Consider the following 20,237-nt stretch of genomic DNA (forward strand, 5'->3'; position numbering starts at 1 on the left):
ATGCCCCTCGACTCAGTGCTCCGTCAGTGTAAGAAAAATACAATATAATCTATTTTACAATAGGTTCATTAATATGTTCAAAGTTGAGTAATGATACGAAACCAGACAAATTGGCCGTAATATTCAGATAAACTACCAGAATAATAGATGAATATAATTTTTGAATAGATCGCAATGCACTACAAGCAGGTTGCACTCATGACCTGTGAATGTCTTCAATCAACGCACTGCATGATTAATGTTGTTCTATTGTGTCTGATTAGAGCGCTGATATATTGAAAAATGTTGCTAATCAATATTCATTCGAGTGTACATTCAACGTCAAGTTTTCGAAATTGGGGGACCTGTATTTGGCAAGTGTTAAATACATCTGACTGGGTCTTTTAATTACGCAACGCATCATGGTTTTGGCATCATTGAATGGCTGCCTAGCAAAATATAGATGATCATTTTCACGCATTCCTACACTTCAGTGGCAGACATTGCTGGGCCCATTGCACTGCTCAAAGTAAAACATGACATCGCACGTGCCCTTGATGATAATCAAGCTGTTGCCCTTTTGATTATGTTAGCTTTAACATTACTTTGATATCAAAGGCACAACTATGTTTGAGTTCGTATACACCAATCCGAGAAGCGTTTACTGTATTTGGCCCTCTATTGACGGCAACACAGATGTACCAGAGCGGGAGATTTAATTCGTAATTCAATACTCATGATTGTGTATTGAATATCACTGTTGTGTACAATTCCCGGGTACAATTCTGTATAGCACACAATAAATAATGGATAGAACCCCCGACCTCGGGACACCGCAGTTTTACATCGGGGACACCGCAGTAATGGCGAAGTCGGATAGGTGTATATCGTAAATTTCGGGTTAATATGTAAGTGGTCGATGTTGGATGTGTTTGGACTGTGTTATGGTGTCCCACAAGGATCAATTACTTGTCCTAGGGCATTTACAGCTTATTCCCAATATGTCGCTACCATCATTCGGCATTACGGTATAATGTATCACATAATACGTTGATGATGCGCAATTGTACCTTGTTTTCGATCCCAAAATTCCTGGTGATGCAGCATGTGCCCTGTTTAAACTGTCATCTTGTGTCAAAGATATTCATTCATATTCATTTTAGAGCGCACTTAAGACCTAAACGAAGCGTTAAGCGTGGATGCTTACAATTGCGATATACCGGGTAAAAATATATGAAGCCATAATAATGAAGAATATAATTTAAAGGGAAGGGAGAACAAATGGGAAACTCTATGGCAACGCGAGGGATGTATATTGGCAGGCCTCGTTAATTGCGGATTGATATTGAGATGTGAATTATGCTCTGTTTTTTTTTCTTTTGCTGAAGGCGTGCATAATAATACGCCTTCAAACTTACCATGCTTAATTTATTATAGCAAACAGGGCAATTGTGACAAACAAGTGGCCTACTTTTCAGGTGTAGTAACAAAAGCCTAATGGTGGTATTTTGCGGATGATATAAGCTCACGTTTGACACACCCAACCACAGACTACCAGCGGGTTCTTGGTGACAACATAAGGCCGTATATCCTGTAAAGATTTGTGACTTTGCACTAAGTTTGAATTATCAGCTACATCAAGCTTGCACACGATCTTACTAATCACCACCATACCAGCTGTTGCGGTAGGCTGAGAGAGATAGCGGAAAAGTAAGCGTTGATGTCGATGACATACGAGATTCTGGACAGTTTAAAACAACCGTATGTAACAAAATACATCGAAAGGACTAGGCAACCTCACAACTTAGGGACGCACCATTAGATTCTCAGGGTGGGGGTAGGAAGTTTTTCAAAAAAAAAAACTTCACCCACTACATGAGCAAAAAAAAAAAACTTTCCCCACCAACACTAAAAAAAAAAAAAAACCTTCCCCACCTAACTGTGTATAATGCATGAAATTTAAAAAAAAAAAAATTGCCGCCTTCCCGGCGAAAAAAAAAAAACTTCGGCCTTCGGCGGCGAAAAAAAATTTCTTCCCCGACCCTAACTTTCTACCCCCTGAGTATCAAATGGTGCGTCCCTTATTACCAATCATACAGTAGGCTAGTTGTTGCGGTAGATTGAGAGAGATAGCGGACAAGTAAGAGTTGATGTTGATGACATATGAGATTCTTATCTGGAATAAAGACAACCGTATTATAGCGAAGTACATCGAACGGCTAAGGAACCCCCAAATCACCCTCTTCATCCTCTCGCCTGAATCCTGAAGGGAGTATTCAGAGGATTCGTCAAGACAAGATAAGACAAGACTTGAAGACACAGCCGGAGAGTTTACCGATTTATCCACAATGGACATCAAGACCGGTATGTAAACTCCTTTTTGAGATGAAAGTTACAGTGAATACTAATATATTGCGCGCAAAAAGTATCCGAACACGTAAAACAAAAGCAATATCTGAAATATTTTAAGCCTACATTACCAAATATATAATCATGTAATCAAAAAGTAATAATTTGTTTCAGTAAATGTCAGGAAAAGACTTATTTTTTTTTTTAAATCTTTTATTTTATTTGCTTCGTTGATTTCATCACATTATATATTTACATAACTCATTTGTTCTCACTTAACTAATTTCTGACTTTACTGATTTCTACAATTTTTACTACATAAGCTTTCTGATTCTTAATTCAGAGTGTAATAGACTGATCAAATCGGGATATTTCCCGTAACGATATTTACTAATTGACAGTTTACTAAACACTTATTATTTTATTGATAGTAGTATTATATTTTCCTGCACGGTTGTAACCAAAGATAACATCTGCTTGTGTGGTTTTAATTTTAACATTGTAGTGTTGCAAAATTATTTTGTCCACTTCGCTCCATATCTTTTTATTTTTTTTGCAACCAAAAAAAAAAAGTGTTCAATATAATCTACTTCGTTACAAATTTCACATACATTACTTTGTTCTTTTCCTATTTTGTTAAGAAAGACTTTTGTTGCATAAATATTACTGGTTATTTTCCAATTCAATGTCATTAGCCTAGGTTCTTTTGTTGCCAGAATATTTTTCCAAATGTTGCTCCAATTGAATTTCATATTTTTAAATTTATTTTCCCAAAAGGTTTGACATATTGGTTTAGTCGAAATCTTTGATAACATAGCTTTCCTATATAAATGTGTGGTGCAATTCATTATTGCAACAAAAGTTTTTCCATCATAAAAGTATATGTCCTTGTTAGTAACATTCTGATATTTATTTTTGCATGTCTTTAAAATTGCTTGTTTTAGAGCTAAATATTGTATACAAACACTGGCTGGCTGTGGAAACCTACTTTTGATTTCGTCTAGTGAATGAAAGACACCGTTTTGATCATACAAGTCTGAAATACATATTATACCTCTTTTAGCCCACTCCTTGTAATAGAATGTCTTACCCTGCTAATTATACAAATATTATTCCAAATAACTTCATCTCCCCAGTTTTGCACTTGGTTTTGTCTTGAGTACTTTTTTGTTGACAACCACACCTTGATTAGATTTCGGTAAAACATGGGCATCTCATTTATTATATATCTTACCACTGCATTGATATTTTCAAAATTACAGTTGCACTTAAAAATATGTACGCCTAACTGGGTTTTATTAATAATATATAAAGGAAAATTTTTCCACGTGCTGATTTCTGGCGATGCCAACTTTTTATCCATAACAACTTCAATGAGTCCAGAAATATTTTAAAATTGAACATTTTTCGGCCACCGTTGTCGTACTCGTTTACTAGTGTTGTTCTTTTAACCTTTTCCGAACCTCCCCATACAAACTTAAAAAACATACTATTTACTTTATTTACAAAACATTGTGGTAAGTCTATTATTGAACCTATATATGAAAATTTTGATGCCATCAAATTTTTTACAATGAGTATTTTACCAACCATTGATAGGTTTCTCATTGTCCATTTTCTTATGGACTTTTCTATTGAGACCATTTTCGGTTCCCAATTTGCAGACAACTCTTCAATATTAATTGATGGGTTAACTACTACACCTAATAATTTGACACTGTTGTTTGGTTCGAATTTCCAATTTCCAACTTTTGCTTGCGCCAATCCAAACTGCGTCACTTTTTGTTTTATTAAGATGTAGACCTGAAATTTCTGTAAAACGGTCAAGGATTTCTATAACTCTATGTATTGACTTTTCATCCCTCACAAAGATTGTAGTGTCGTCGGCAAATTGAGTTATTTTAACTTCACCTTCCCCATAGTCTTTAAGGGGTAATTCAATACCCCGTACATCATTTGTTTGTCTTATCTTACTAGACATAATTTCTGACGCTATAAGAAATAATAAAGGAGATAAATTACAACCTTGTCTTAAACCTTCTTCTTGAAAGAAGAAATTTGACAAATGACCATTGTGTAATATACAACTTACAGTGTTCTTAAACATAGTGGTAATCCATTTTTTCAATTGCATACCAAAATTTAATTTCTCAAGTGCAAATAAAATCAAATCTATGTTTATCGTATCGAATGCTTTTCGAAAATCAATGCAAATCATAGCCCCTTCTACATTTTCCTTTTCTGTATATCTCAAAACATCTTCAACAAGGCGTATGTTTAAAGCTGCACCACGTTTTCTTAAAAAGCCATTTTGGTCTGTGTTAATTACGTTGGGTAAAACCTGATTTATTCTTGAGGCGAGCACTTTTGCTGCAATCTTATAATCTATATTCAGTAATGTTATCGGTCTCCAATTATCCAATTTGTTTCTATTAAGTCCCTTCCCTTTGTGAATTAATATAATAATACCTCTTTTATGCGATGCTGCGAGTTCGCCAGCTTCATGTGCTTCATTAAACGAATTTACAATCAATTGTCCTACCACTCTCCAATGACATTTAAAAAATTCTGAAGTTAATCCATCAATCCCGGGGCTCTTACAATTGGCCATTGTTTTAAGAGCCGTTTCACATTCATCATTAGTAAGTAAACTCTCACATGACTCTTTATCTTCCTCAGATAACTGTTCAGAGTTCATATTTTCAACGAAATTATCAAACATAAGTTTTGTCGTTTGACTCCTTTTTTTGTACAATTCTTTGTAATAATCAACTTGCACTTTAATAATGTCTTCTTGATTACTTACATCATTTCCACCTGTATCAGTCAGATAAGTGATAGTTTTATTACTTACATTTCTTTTTCAAGATTCATAAAATATTTTGTACATCTTTCCCTTCTTCTGTCCATTTTGCTTTGCTTCTTATGATAAGTCCCTTCATGTGATGGTGATACAGTAATTCATATTCTAGTTTTACCTTGTCATATTCATGTACAAAACAATCATTATTTGGATCATCAGTTATCTTTTCAAATAACAGTTTCATTTTCTTCTCCAAATTTCTCATTTTAACTTCTTTATCTTTTTTACTACCTTTTGCAAAGTTAATAGAAAAAGTTCTTATTCTATTTTTGCAAAGATCCCACAATTGTCTGGCATTCAATATATTTTGACATTCCTGTGTAGTACCATTAACAAGTTTTTCTATACCCACATTATATTCTTGGTCTTGCAGTAGGCTATTATTTAGCTTCCAGTAACCAAGCCCTCTTTCTTGTTTTTGTAAAAGTAATTCCATTTCTACCGCCATATGGTCCGACCCAAAGCCCGGTATAATATCAATTTTTTCTGCATAGCTTTCAAAAGTACACGGTATCAACCAATAATCTGAAGTTGATTTAACCTTTGATGATTTTCTGCTCCATGTAAACCTTTTTTTATTTCCGTTTTTCTTCTCCATATATCGATGAGATTTAAAGTTTCAAAAATCTCTTTAATTTTGTTTACACACTCGGATTTATAATATGAGTTGCTTCCAGTACCTAACATATCAAGATCTGGGTCAAATACAGTATTAAAATCCCCGCCTAATACATTGTGCTCGTTTAAGGGTAGACGAGGTATTGTGGGTCGAAGCAAACCTAAAAATCGATTTTTATTATCTAGATCAATACGTTATTGAAAATTAACACCTTGATGTTTTGCAAAAGTTAGTTCTACAAATCGTATACTTCGCAAACTTGCTTAATTTATTGTTGTTAATGAGTTTATGTACGTTTTGCAAAAGTGTTGTTGTTTCAGCCCTCTTTACAACGTAACTCAAGAACCGCAGCACCTATAAAAGTATATCTGTGATATTTTAATTCTTCTACACGCTTGCTATGAATTGAGCAATGCAGTTTTTGCCAAAGCTCACTACCATTCATAAGATGCTGTGAACTACCAAATCACAACAGTTTAAAATAATGAATAACCTTAAGCCCACTCCATGCTTCAAAATACTTTGCTTAAGAAACTCAAAGAACCTCTTTCTGTCTTGCAGCTCATTTGGAGCATATATATTCCATATATTAAGACTTATTGCTTGATAATGTATTTTTTTATTTCAAATCCCAGTGTTAAACTTCGGCGTGAAATTCAAATTTAGTGACTTTCGATTTTTTCGATTTTGATAGGCTTCAACTCTGCCTTTTTTTGGATCAACCTTTTAGCTTTTCAACATGTTCAATGTAATATAGTTCGCTAATGAAGGATTTTTCCCAACTTTCTAAAGCACATCACCGTGAGCGATATATCATTGTTTTGTCAGAATTTCCGTTTTGATTTCACCCTTTTTTACTGCCGGCTGAAAATTTTTCAAAATCAACACGTGAAATCTGAGGCTAGTACTAGCATTGTGGATCGATAACCCTGGGTGCCGTAGGAAGATTGTGAAAAACCGGCCTGGCTACAGTGTTGCTAGAACTTCAATATAGCAAAGAAATTCCCAGGCCTCTGAGCGCTCCTATGACACTTGTCATGTTAAGGACGATGAGGATCTTTAATCACGTGAGTGATTAATTATTTGATTTCATCATCACCGTGATCATCGGACCAATGTATTGAAATTTGCTTCTCCTCAAAACAACTTTGCCCAACATTTGGTTTAAAAAAAATCAACAATCGTACACGCAATTGGGCAATATTTTAAACAAAACTTTCATTTACAAAACATAAATATTACGCTGTTTGTTTTATCAAGCAAACTGTTTGGAATTAAATTTTTCTCAGGTGTTGAGACCAGGCTTGGAGCAGTAACCAATGGTTACTAACGTGCACTACGACAGCGAATAGACCCTATCCAATAACCGGAACGGTAACAATTGAAATGCAGGACAGATTGGTGGACAGTTTATTTATTTTATTTTTTTTGTAAATTCGATAGGGTCTATGCCCTAAGTTGAGAATGGACTGTCCCACTCGATTTGTGAAAAGGTCGCGAACCCTTTTTGTGGACCCAAGTAACTGCCTAAAATGAGGCAAAATTGAAAAGAAATGGGGTTTTAAATTTAACGTTGGAATTTGAAAAGTGTAAATAACGTTGGGTCTAAGGCTGTGCTAACACTTACTTTGACCACATATTTTTCTTCTTTCAAATATCTTAAAAATACAAGAATCTAAGCTAATTGAACAGACATGAATGAATGAAATGAAAGGTACTTTGTAAAAGCAAAATAATGATTCTTTTCTTCTACAGGGTGTCCCAGAAAAAATTACCGGGCAAATAACTTTGGACGTAAGTCGAAAAATAGACATCAAAATCCACAAATCTAAACATCAGCGTGTAGCCCATCTTATTCTGCATCTTATACGCCAATTTTACTGGAATCGGTTGACTGATCGCGAAGAAATGAGCGATTACATAACGCATGTGTCAATTCACTTCATTCCAAGTTTGAAAGAACGATCATTCAACACAATGCGCACGAGTAGTTTAAAAACTGTCAATGGGCTTCATATTTGAAATCCTTTTCGTTCTTTTTAAACAACCTGTTTCTTGCAAAACATTTAATTAGGTTTTGTTCAAATTTGAAAACCTGCACGATATTGAAAATGAAAGCTTGCATGTGAGATGATGCTCTGTATTTGTAAATATCTTTTTTCTTTTTTGTTGATATAAATGTTGCATGAAGAATACTACATAAAGAATTCCAGCTGGCTTAAAAATTTCTCACACACATTAATGTTTTCGGAATATTTCCAAGAAATTGTATTGCAAAGTTTAAATCTTTTAAAACTTCAACATTAATGTTGCGTGGTATCAAAAATCACACGTACAGCTGTAAGCACTTGATCATTGTCATTCTTGGCTCAAATGTTCTTTGTAAAGTATATTTGCACAGCCTAAAGAATTAAAGTTGGAGAGCTTCCAATTGTAGAAATCAAAGTTTTCTCGGACAAACTGTAATTCATCTTCAGTGAAAGCATGAATGACATAACACCGTCGGATTTTAATAGATAATGTGGACTAAATTTAATGAGATACACAATCTTTGGGAAGCGATGAGCAAATATGAAAAAAGCGCCTGTTGATCAAACTTGGAATGAACTGCATTGATGCACGCATTATGCAATCGTGCATTTCTTCGAAACCAGTCAACCGAATCAAATAAAAGTTTCGTATGTCATGCACAACAAAATAGGCTATGTGCTACATTTTGAATTTTTTTATTTTGATGTCTATTTCTCGACTTACGTTCAATTTTATTCACTCGGTAATTTTTTCTGGGACACCCTGTATACTATTAATCATAACAGCCTTACCCTTGCTTAACGAAATTCAACAATATTCAATAGCCAATGCAATATCCTAACTACAATAAATACAATTGCTGATTTTGAAAATGGATTTTCTTTCCGGGGGGAGGGCAGTTCTGTGAAAAGTGGAGTTTCTTTCCCAATTTTTTGACTTTTATATACGTTGGCAAATTGTGGGGGGGCTACTGGCTACAGGCCTGCTCCACCACCCACATGATCACAAATTGACACGGAGCTTCATACCATTCATTTCAATACAAATCAATTTAATTCAATCCAAAATGGCCCTGTCATACACCTCCGCCACTCAAACACATATCTTTTGTATTTAATCATATTCCCCTCTATCCTAGAAAAAAATCATTCTAATACTAAATCTAAGCACCATGGAATTCACCACATCACGACCAAGCTCACATTGGGCGCCCCATTCCTTTTTAATGGATTTTTTAAATTGAGAAATGTGGGGAGATGATGACGAAATGCCCTTTTAATATATGTGTTTTATAGTTGTTGTTGTTTTTTTCTTCTTCAGGTGTGGAGTTTCTGTTGCTTCTTCTTGCCGTTCTTCACTTTCAACGGGGCGGTTGTCAACGAATTGGATGTAATTCCTGCTGCCGTGGGCCCACTGGGAAAGTAGGGGCCAAAGGGGACCCAGGAGACATCGGACCACGTGGTGAGAGAGGTGAAAAGGGGTCGATTGGCCCACAAGGATTGGCAGGGGTCAAAGGTGACACGGGACCTATTCATATTCATAATATATCAGCATTTTCGGCTGTTCTAGGTGCATCCCTTACTCATAATGCAGGTCAAGCTTTGCCTTTTGTTAGCATTCACACCAATGTTGGAGATGATTTTGATGGACCATCGGGTATATTCACGTGTACCATCCCTGGCATTTACCGATTCACGTACAGTATATACGCTTATGATGAGACTCTAGTGGTTTTTCTGATGAAAAATCAGGACAATATTAATGAGGTGTATGTTTACATACATGGCACTGACTACTTCATAGCGAGGAGTAATTCGGCAGTATTGCAACTGGCTAGTGGTGATAAGAGTAATACCCCAAATGGACAGTTTCATAATTCTGATCGTACTACCTTTTCTGGTGTGATTATTCATGAGATGTAAACAGCACGTATACCGTTAAGCGTATGCCTCTATAAAATAAGTGTTAACGAAAAAGACCAAAAGGCGGACACCCTCCACCAAATTTTACAATAGATTGGTCCTCTCACGTTTCACAATACGATGCGCCGCCAGCGGTTGCTTTTGGCAGTCAAATGTTTGTCTCCAGAGTCGACATCGCCGTTCTTGCTGCTATTGAACACGCGAGTGTGATAATTAATATGTTTTAAAAAACAGCTCCACGAAGGATTCCCTGTGATCAATAGATAGAAAATGGATCTACTATAGTTGTAAATTGTTGTTTTAGTGTGCATTCGCACATAATATCATTATAATGACATTTAAACCCACAATGATGCAATATGTTCCTGTATTGTATTCGTAAACTATGCATAAAAAGTTTCTTTATGGTTAGGAAATTTACCCACTATTAAAATCTAGCGACCAATTGTGTATGTTTGCTAAATGATCGCATGCGGGTGATTGTCCTGCGCATTTTTGACACCTCAACCACTACCGTACGACACTCCTGAGAAAAGATATGAGTGTTTAAGTAACACGAGGTCGAAAAATGAAAATTGCAAAGAAGCCTATTCAATGAGTTTTAGATATGGAAAGATCATGAAAACATTTTAAAAACACTACAACAAAATAAAATGAAAATGCTGTCAAAATGTTATTGCAAAATATTTGTTGGCAAACATTTTTGCAAAATATTGTTTCAATATAACATTATATAATATCAATTTGTTTGCATCAAGTTTTCAAAAATGCTTTTGTGATGTTACTAAAACGTTTTACACCCTTTATATAACGGACACATTTTAAGTTGTCCGTATAACGTTTTGTCTTTACTGTGGTACTACCAGGCTTGTAACCAGTGGAATCGCCAAAAATAGTCGCCAGCGAATCGAGGTTTGTTATGTTTTTTCAGTTAAAAAAAGAGTCCAAATTTTGAAAAAGTGCCAGATTTTAAATATCTGCCCCAAATCCACTTTGTCAAAATCACTAACCCCCCCCCGCCTCTCCCTCAAATCAAAGCTGGTTTCTGGCCTGGGTAGGGCCTACTACTTTGTAATTTACCTGTTAATATCAATATATTGCATGTTTATTAAAATTATTTGAATAATGTTACATTTATATAATAAATGTAGTCTTAGGTTATAAAAAATAAATATACGTAATTCCCCAGGATCAAAAACGTAGAAAATATGATGTGGTTCATTCTGTAATAAATACATAATTATCATGATTAACTTTAATCATGATTTAATGTTATGATATTGTAAATTAATAATATAGTTCTATCAATATGTATGTATAATGATAATCATTCTCGTCAGTCATTAAATGGTAAGGTGGTACTACACACCCTGATAAATTTTCTGACTGCATTTTTATCACAAAATAACTACAAAATGGTAAGAAAAGTTATGTATATTATAGGATCAGGGAATCCAGTTACTTCACTGACATTTCAGTGATTCAAGACAAGTGGTTCATTACATGTTAAGAAATGATTTTCTTATCATAAATAACGTACTGCTTTATCTTGAGTCAATGAAATTCAAGTGTAGTAACTGAATTCCGTGCCCCTATAATATACATAATTTTTGTTTTCAGTGTTATATTATTTTTTGAGAAAAATGCAAAAATAGTCGCAAATTTATCAAGTGGTGTAGTACCACCTTAAGTCTGCTTGAATTGTACTTTTATTTTTGTGGATGTTGAATTTAAATAAATTTAGAGCAACATATAACTTTTGATTATCGTTGATATTATTGTATCTGTTCGGATTATATGCATGTATTAGGTGATGGCATTTTCTTCGGAATGGGTGGCTCCAAAATATACTGGGGGTCATAATATTTTGTAAAGAAAAATTGGGGTGGGTCATAAAATGTTTGATTACCAAAATGCAGGGAGTCACAAGATGAGGTATGTCTAAATTGACCCAGTTAAATGAGTCAATAAAACATTGACTCAATGTGAGTCAATTTGACCCAGCCAAGTGAGTCAGCAAACAATCTATGATGACTGACAAAGATGAGTCATCACATGAGCAGTTTAAGCTGACCCATTTCAATGGTATTTGACAGCATGGTGCACATACGTACTCTTTACATACTCTTTACATACATTTTAATTATCCTTAAAAGTATGGTCTTAAAGATAAACGGGCAGAAAATTCTAATGTATTTTTTATATAAAATCAGTGGTGTTAAATAGACTATGCCATAGTCGAATTTTATTAAAAATATGTTATTATTAGTCATGATGAACCCATTTCGTTGAACTCAAAATTATACTGATGTTTATTAAAATTAAAGTATTCAATAGTAAAATGGTCATAAAGAGTTAAAAATATCAGATGATTAGTGACAATAAAAGTAATTGAATGCAACATTATCTTGCATAATTATAATGGCTCACTTTAATACTTAACAATTCTGATTGTGGAATCTACCAGTTTATTGATAGCGAACCCCGAAAATTCGACTATGGACTTTGAATTGTAAGCAGAACTTTACCCCCTGGACTTTGCTCTCTAAAAACACACTGTCAAGCATACTTGTTTATCAGTCCATTAACCACAAGTACTAAGCATGGACGCGCTAGATGTTTGATGAGAGATTAACTTTCGCGTCAACACAAAAGCGCCGCAAATACCACAGACATTTGTGTACGGTGTAGTTAATGGTAATGGTGCGGGCCCAGAAGATTTAAACCATAGCGAGATATGGGCGACAAATCACAAGGCAGATCCATTTAAAGATACATTACATCATGGAGAGCTAACAAAGAGAGGGAGTAGGGTGACTGAAAAGATCAGATGTGAAAATCTATCAATTGTGCACACATTAATTAAATCAGAGTTTTAAGCTTAAATACAATATCCAGAGTATGCACAATGGGCAAGTGGACTACAGGGTAGTCTATGGTGTTAAATAGCGTTTTCCCTGCGTTCTATCAACTGTACTTGTGTTTCCTATTATTTCAACTCAGTATAATATTTACGATTTAGAAAAGGTCCTCCAAAGACTAGTACTCATCACAATAATTATTTGTTACCCAATGTCATTTATATTTATGTTTAATTATGGTTAGTTGCGCTGAGTCTTAATATACCAAACTGAGTCAGCGTGACTAACAAAGATGAGTCCAGCCTTGACTCACATGTCTAAAGCAGGTTGGTATAAACTGACCCAGTTTCTATAGTTTTAGGATATGTAATTAGTTGCGTTGACGTTGTCAATGTGATAAGGTTAGTTTTGTGTTCATTATATTATGGTATATGTGACCGTACAGCACGAATGAGCCGTAAATTCCCTAAATTGTATTCTGAGTTACAGCGTAAAATGTGTACGAATGTCGTATTCAATGTCGTTGAAGGAGCAAAGTTTAACAAACTATAATCCCGCTTCTGGGTATCGTTTGAAGTAAAATGATATACCATTTTAAAGCTGATGATGTATATTTGTTAAACATGAAATAAAACAAAATTGACCGGGGGAGGAATTTACGGCTCATTCGCCGTGAACGGTCACATATGACATATCAGCTAGTTTATTTATATTTTCATTTATTAATTAATTAATTAATTAATTAATTTATTTATTTATACTTTGTTGTGTGAAGTTGCTAAAATAAATTATTAGTCAAAGTGACTCAATCAGTCCTGTCAATGAGTGATTGACAGACTACATTAGATGAGTCACAATCATTTGATATTGCTGTTGAAACCACTTTGATTAGTCCATGTGACTCATTTTGAATTAAGTATAGTCAATATCCATCTAATTTACCTTGATGTGTCATTTGATACAGGTCAACTAACCTATATGAGTCACATTTGGTGAGCCAATTTTGATGTCGGAGCCATTTGATACAGATTGACTAAATCTAGATGAGTTGCCTCTGGTTGATCATCGTTGCGGGACTCATATTGATGCTCGCTACGACTCAATTAGTCTAGAAAACATCCTATTGACTATGCTGAATGAGTCATTTGATACAAATTGACTAATCTAGATTAATCACATCTTATTGTCATTTTTGCTGGACTCATATCGATGAGTCCATGTGACTCACTTAGTTTAGTAAATATCCCTTTGACTATGCTGAATGAGTCATGTGATACAGATTGACTAATCTACATGAGTCACATCTGGTCATGGACTCATATTGACGAGTCCACATGACTCACTTATTCTAGTCAATATCCCTTTAACTATGCTAAATGAGTCATGTGATACAGATTGACTCATCTACACGAGTCACATCTGGTCATTTGTGCTCGACTCATATTGATGAGTCCACATAACTCACTTATTCTACTCAGTATCCCTTTGACTATGCTGAGTGAGTCATGTGATACAGATTGACTCGTCTACATGAGTCACATCTGGTCATTTTTACTGGACTCATATTGTTGAGTCCACATGACTCACTTAGTCTAGTCAATATCCTGTTGACTATGCCGAATGAGTCATGTTATACAGATTGACTAATCTACATGAGTCACATCTGGTCATTGTTGCTGGACTCATATTGACGAGTCCACATGACTCACTTATTCGAGTCAATATCCCTTTGACTATGCTGAATGAGTCATGTGATACAGATTGACTCATCTACATGAGTCACATCTGGTCATTGTTGCTGGACTCATATTGACGAGTCCACATGACTTACTTATTCTAGTCAATAACCCTTTGACTATGCTGAATGAGTCATGTGATACAGATTGACAAATCTACATGAGTCACATCTGCTTGTCATTGTTGCTGGACTCATATTGATGAGTCCACATGACTCACTTTGACTCACTTAGCCTAGTCAATATCTCTTTGACTATGCTGAATGAGTCATGTGATACAGATTGACTAATCTAGATGAGTCACATCTGATTGTCATTGTTGTTGGACACATATTGATAAGTCTAAGTGACTCACTTTGACTCACTTAGCCTAGTCAATATCCCTATGACTAACCAAGTTGAGTCATTTGATACAGATTGACTAACATAGATGAGTCACATCTGGTTGTCATTGTTGCTGGACTCATTTTGATGAGTCCAAGTGACCCATTTGAGATAGTCAATGTCGCCATAACCGGTTGGATGAGTCATTTGACTCTGATTTGGTTTTCAGTGAATTCTTTATTGTAAGTTCTCGGCAAATAAGGACTATAAGTCTGATAACATGCGGGTATAGCCGTGTTTGTGTACAAATATAATGCCCGGGTTGCATATGTAAGGTTCTGAGCAGGGGTTTGTGTATGTGGGGGTGTGTGCGTAGAGTGGGGTGTAGGGATGCATATGAATTAGCTGTAGTGCATGGATTTTGTCACATATCTGATAAATTATAAAGGCACTTGCGATCGTCTTTTCTACTCAGAAAAGCAAATTTGGTGGGGTCCTCGGTTTTAGGGTCATCATTTTAGGGGTCCTAGGTTTTCAAAGCATTCAAAATGTGTCCTCGTTGTTTGGTCCTCGGCTTTGGGTCCTTGTTCTAGGGTCAACGTGTCTTGATTTCAAAATATGAATAATTCTTGAGTATTGTGTTTCTCGTTTGTTTGTTTGTTTGTTGTTTACTTCTTTTGATGGTAACGTTTCTTTGTCAAAAGTGGTGACTTTCTCTGGCCTTCTAGTCATTTCCTCCATGATTCTTGTGTTTATTTATTTTTGCTGTTGTTGTTGTTGTTGTTGTTGTGAATTATGGAAAAAATAAATTATCTGAAAAGGGGACCTCGGTTAGGGGGTCCTCGTTTTAGGAGTCCTCGTTTTAGGGGTCCTCCTTTTTGGGATCTTCAGTTGTGGGGTCCTCGTTTTTCCAACACCCGGTGTTTTTGAAGCAGGAAGCAGGGTACCACCATGAACGCATTCTAAAGCACAGACTATGCATAACATAACGTGTCAAACATATCCTTGACAACGTATTTGTAACCAAAAATAGCGAATTACCATGTCAACTAGTTCTTTTTCATGCTTTGATCATTACAATATAATATATTAACTTCACTACCATGGAGCAATGCGTAAAGCCTTAAGTAATTAGAAAATTTCACTTTAGCATAGTGATCTGTTTTGTGAGCTCATTAAAAAGTACTAGCGTCAGGATTCAGCACATTATATAGCGGTTGTCATTACATATGCCATGGTCCAATTCTCGATACATGTATGAAAATAATGGTTGCTATCCCAGCAAACACAAAAACGTTTTTAAAAAGTTTTAACAGGTTATATTTTGGATATTTGGTCATGGTAAAAACATTTTAATAACATCAAATGTTGGGTTATATAAAGGTCATGAAAACGTTTTAAAACAAAATATGTTTAAAATGTTTTCAACATGTTATTGTAAAATATTTTTTGAAAACATTTTTGCCAAATATTTTGTCAACAATAAAATAACATTATGTTAGAATATTTGCAGTACGTTATCAAAAAACGTTTTTTAATGTTACGAAAACGTTGAATACCCTTTATACAACCATTTGAACGTTTTCTGGTAACCTTTTCTAACATTTTGCAAACTTATGATGTTGAAAATGTTTTGTGTTTGCTGGGTAAGGTATTGCGAATGATAACTGAAAAACAATAACTCAACTACCATGGAGCTTTATATTAGTAAAGCCTTAAGGGATCTAGAATGAGCGTTTATGGCGTTTCGACAGTATTTTTGTGGGACATGAGAGCACCTCAGACGTATCGAATTGCATTCTGAATACGAAGCATGTCTTTCTGATATCAAATAATTTTCATTTTTGAAATTCACAATATAATACAGATTTTATGACAAATTATTCAAATTTAATATTTTTCAAATTTTTGATATATAACAGTCCTCAAAATAAATTTTATATATTTAATGATATATTCTTAAAGTGTATGTAGCTGGGAGGAAAAGCCGACGATCAATTGAAAATTTTGACCTTTTATATTGAATGACCTTTTATATTGAAGATATGGATTTTTTCCCCAAAAAGACCTATTTTGTTGGTGTTTTGGGAAACAAAATCCATATCTTCAATACGAAAGGTCAAAATTTTCAATTGATCGTCGGCTTTTCATCCCACCTACATACACTTTAAGTATAAATCATCAGATTTATAAAGTTTACTTCAAGTACTGTTAAATATCAAAAATATCAATTTTAATGATTTGCCATAAAATGTGAATTACATTGAGAATTTCAAAAATCAAAATTATTTGATATCAGAAGGACATTCTTCGTATTCAGAATGCAATTCGATATGTCTGATGTGCTCTAATGTCCCACAATAAATACTGTCCAAACGTTCATACCCCAGCCCTTAAGTAATTAGGCTATAACTTGGGTCGGTAGGTCGTTTTTTTGTTTGTGTTTTTGTGGTTGTTGTTGTTGTTGTTATTGTTTTTGTTTTATGAGAGAATATACGACATTTAGCCTTACATTTTGTGCTTGTTATAAACCTTTATGTACATTGAAGTTTAAATCTTGATAAAAGATTCAGTGCATGATTGTTGCCAGGGTGACGGGCTGGAAACCTGTACATACAGCCTGTCTAAAAAAAAATGTGCAAGTGAAAACTTGAAAAACTTCTATATATTCACTGTACAAACCAGTGCTTATTAAGTGTTCATGTGTTTATTAAGTGTTACTCTGCTTTTTTGCAGTGCAAAGCTATCATGGACAATTCATTAGTTTAATTCACTTTATTAAGGTTAAATACAATTGATTTTCAAGGCTTGATTCCAGAGGGGCGTAAGTTAATAATGGAAACAGCCATGCAGAAAAGAATGAACTTACTCACGCATACAATAGTGTATCAATCTGAACTAGGGGCCACGGACAAACCGCGGCTCGTGAGTGATCCTATATGTTGCAGGGATAGGGAAGGGGCGACCATGATAGGACCATATGGGCTGATATTGGGGGGGGGGGGGGGTGATTGTGGGCAGCCGTTTTCGGCAATTTTCCTTTGGATTTTCTAAATTTTCAATTTTTAAAATTATCCTGGATGATATCTGTCGTGAAATAAACCAATGCTTCTATAGGCTATAGGCCTAGTATGCCTATTTATACCCTGATTAAGCAATATAGGCCTACAACAATAACTACAACAACAGTAACAAAACCAACAACCAATATTTTGTTCATCTGATTTGTAAAAATATATTCATAGGCCGCGCCTATTAGCTCCTATTACTAGGCCTAGTATTAGACTAGTATAGCCTACAAATTTCTGAATTATATAATGAAAAAAAAAACGGGCAAAAACAATCAATCGTTGCAATCAGAAAGAAAAAAACGAACAAGAAAAAAGAAAAAAGTGAGAGAAAAAAAAAAAATAAAATAGATGGAATGGACCACATCGGGACTCGAACACGTACCAAAATTTTCCAGCTCAAAACTATAGTATTATATAGTCGAACGTGACTCTGGCGCGCTAACCGATTGAGCTACTGAGTTACCTGTGAAATCGATTGATCTCAAACTGACTATTATGGAATAGTGCATACCAGGCTCTTATGATAAACAATCTCATCACCGCTGTAAAACCTCGATTTTTGCAAAAGTAGCTTAAATTTGGAGTGAAATTCAAATGGTAAAGGAATCGACGTACTTTTGAGAAATAATGTAGGCAGTTAGAAATCAAAATTAACGTTCAACAATCCAGATATCGATAATGTAACATAACAGTGTTTTGTGGTACAAGATTCTCGAAAATTGTTCCCAAAAACGGGCTAATAAAATTTAATCGGTACTGTATTTGGTTCTTCCCCATGGCAACATTATTTCTTTGGTCGATTTGTAGTACAATACAAAAAAGGAGAAAACAATCACTCGGCGTGGTTTTATACGGAGCGAATATTTGAAAAAAACTGCATGGAACGTGTTTTTGATCTTGTGAACATGGTGCGTAAAAATGATTTAAACGAAAGATTTTCAAACGGATTCTAAAAATTTGTATACACACACAAAAATAATGTTAAGATACATCCATGCACCAACATTTAACTCACTGCGATATTTGATTGCTGAGAAAACGCGGTTTTAGAGAACAACTTTATACGTCTTTTATACGTTTTTTATACGTTTCTTCGTGTATAAACCTTAATCAATAGACCCTGGAATACTGTTGATATGGGTATTCAGCTAAACAGTGAATAATAATCATGTAAAAAATACCAAAAATAATTTCAAACGAAAAGGCAAAGATTAAAGCCATATTATAACAATTTCATACAAAATAGATTAGCATTTCTTTGCCATTAAATGTTAGTTTTTACTGTCAGATATATCCCCTTTTATTTTTGAGCCGAACAACTACGGCAGAGCAAAGAAAATTGGAATTTACTACCAGCGCATTATGTCACCAATATTTAATACGTACCACTCCTTCGGTCATGTTATGGTACGGCCCTCTGTTGTGTATATCACCGTCGCGCACGCCGTGTACGTACTGTGTGTTATGAACATCGTGTATGCGTTCGACTAATAATTCCATCGTAATAATAAAACGCTGATTCCGGCGTTTTGTTCAAAATCTCGGATTTTGACAAAACTACAACACCTAGAGTCTTGATTTTTCAGGGTATATTGGTTTAATAAAGTACAATATAATCGTGCAAAAAATCAATTTTAAAAAATCAGTGAGGGCGTCCTCCTCAGCAAATGTTATAATATGGCTTTAACATGATTAATGATTAGGCCTATATCCATTACAGCTTCAACATATAGGAATACGCCCGTACTCGAAAACAGTCTACCCTGCCACTTCGTGCTATTTCGTGTGTATTTTATGCAAGTTCATTAATTTAGTTTTTTAACTGAAGTTCAATATTCATGGACCACTGAGCCAAATCAACCATGCTACTAATTTTCTAATGGGGTTAAGTAAGTTAAAGGTCCGTAACCCGATCGACAGCATCATCCCCCCGATTTTTTTTCATTGTTGATGAGGTTTTGGTATCACATAATAGATACTATTTTTCTCATTACTGTCCTGAAATTTGACGCTCAAAGTCGATGTATTTCCGGAGAAATCATGAATCACAGCGGTTTTTACAGGTATACCAGTTTGTAAACAATGGTAAATACTTTGGAATTCTGGGAGGGAATTATGAACGAAATATCAGTCACGCAAGACGGTGCGCCGTATATAGTTATGAAAACGGCAACGGTAAGCGTGTTGTGCTAAATAGCTCAATTGACTAGCGCGTTTGTTTTTTACCCGAGAGGTACCCGGTTCAAAACCCGGTCTCGGAAGGGTTTTTTTCCTCTCCATTTTACCCAAACTTTTTTTATATTCATTTGAAATGTACATATTGCAAGGGGAAATATATTTTGTTTCCTTTTTTTTCTGAAACGGTACGAAAAAAAACATTTTCCGTTCAATACGGGCCGGGCATTGTACAGCATGTCAGCATTCGTCATTGCCTGCCCAGAATGCAATTCACGTATACCAAGGTATTGGATTGCAAATTTGG

The sequence above is a fragment of the Amphiura filiformis genome, unplaced genomic scaffold (genome assembly GCF_039555335.1).
Source record: "Amphiura filiformis unplaced genomic scaffold, Afil_fr2py scaffold_32, whole genome shotgun sequence".
In the NCBI taxonomy this organism is placed as follows: domain Eukaryota; kingdom Metazoa; phylum Echinodermata; class Ophiuroidea; order Amphilepidida; family Amphiuridae; genus Amphiura; species Amphiura filiformis.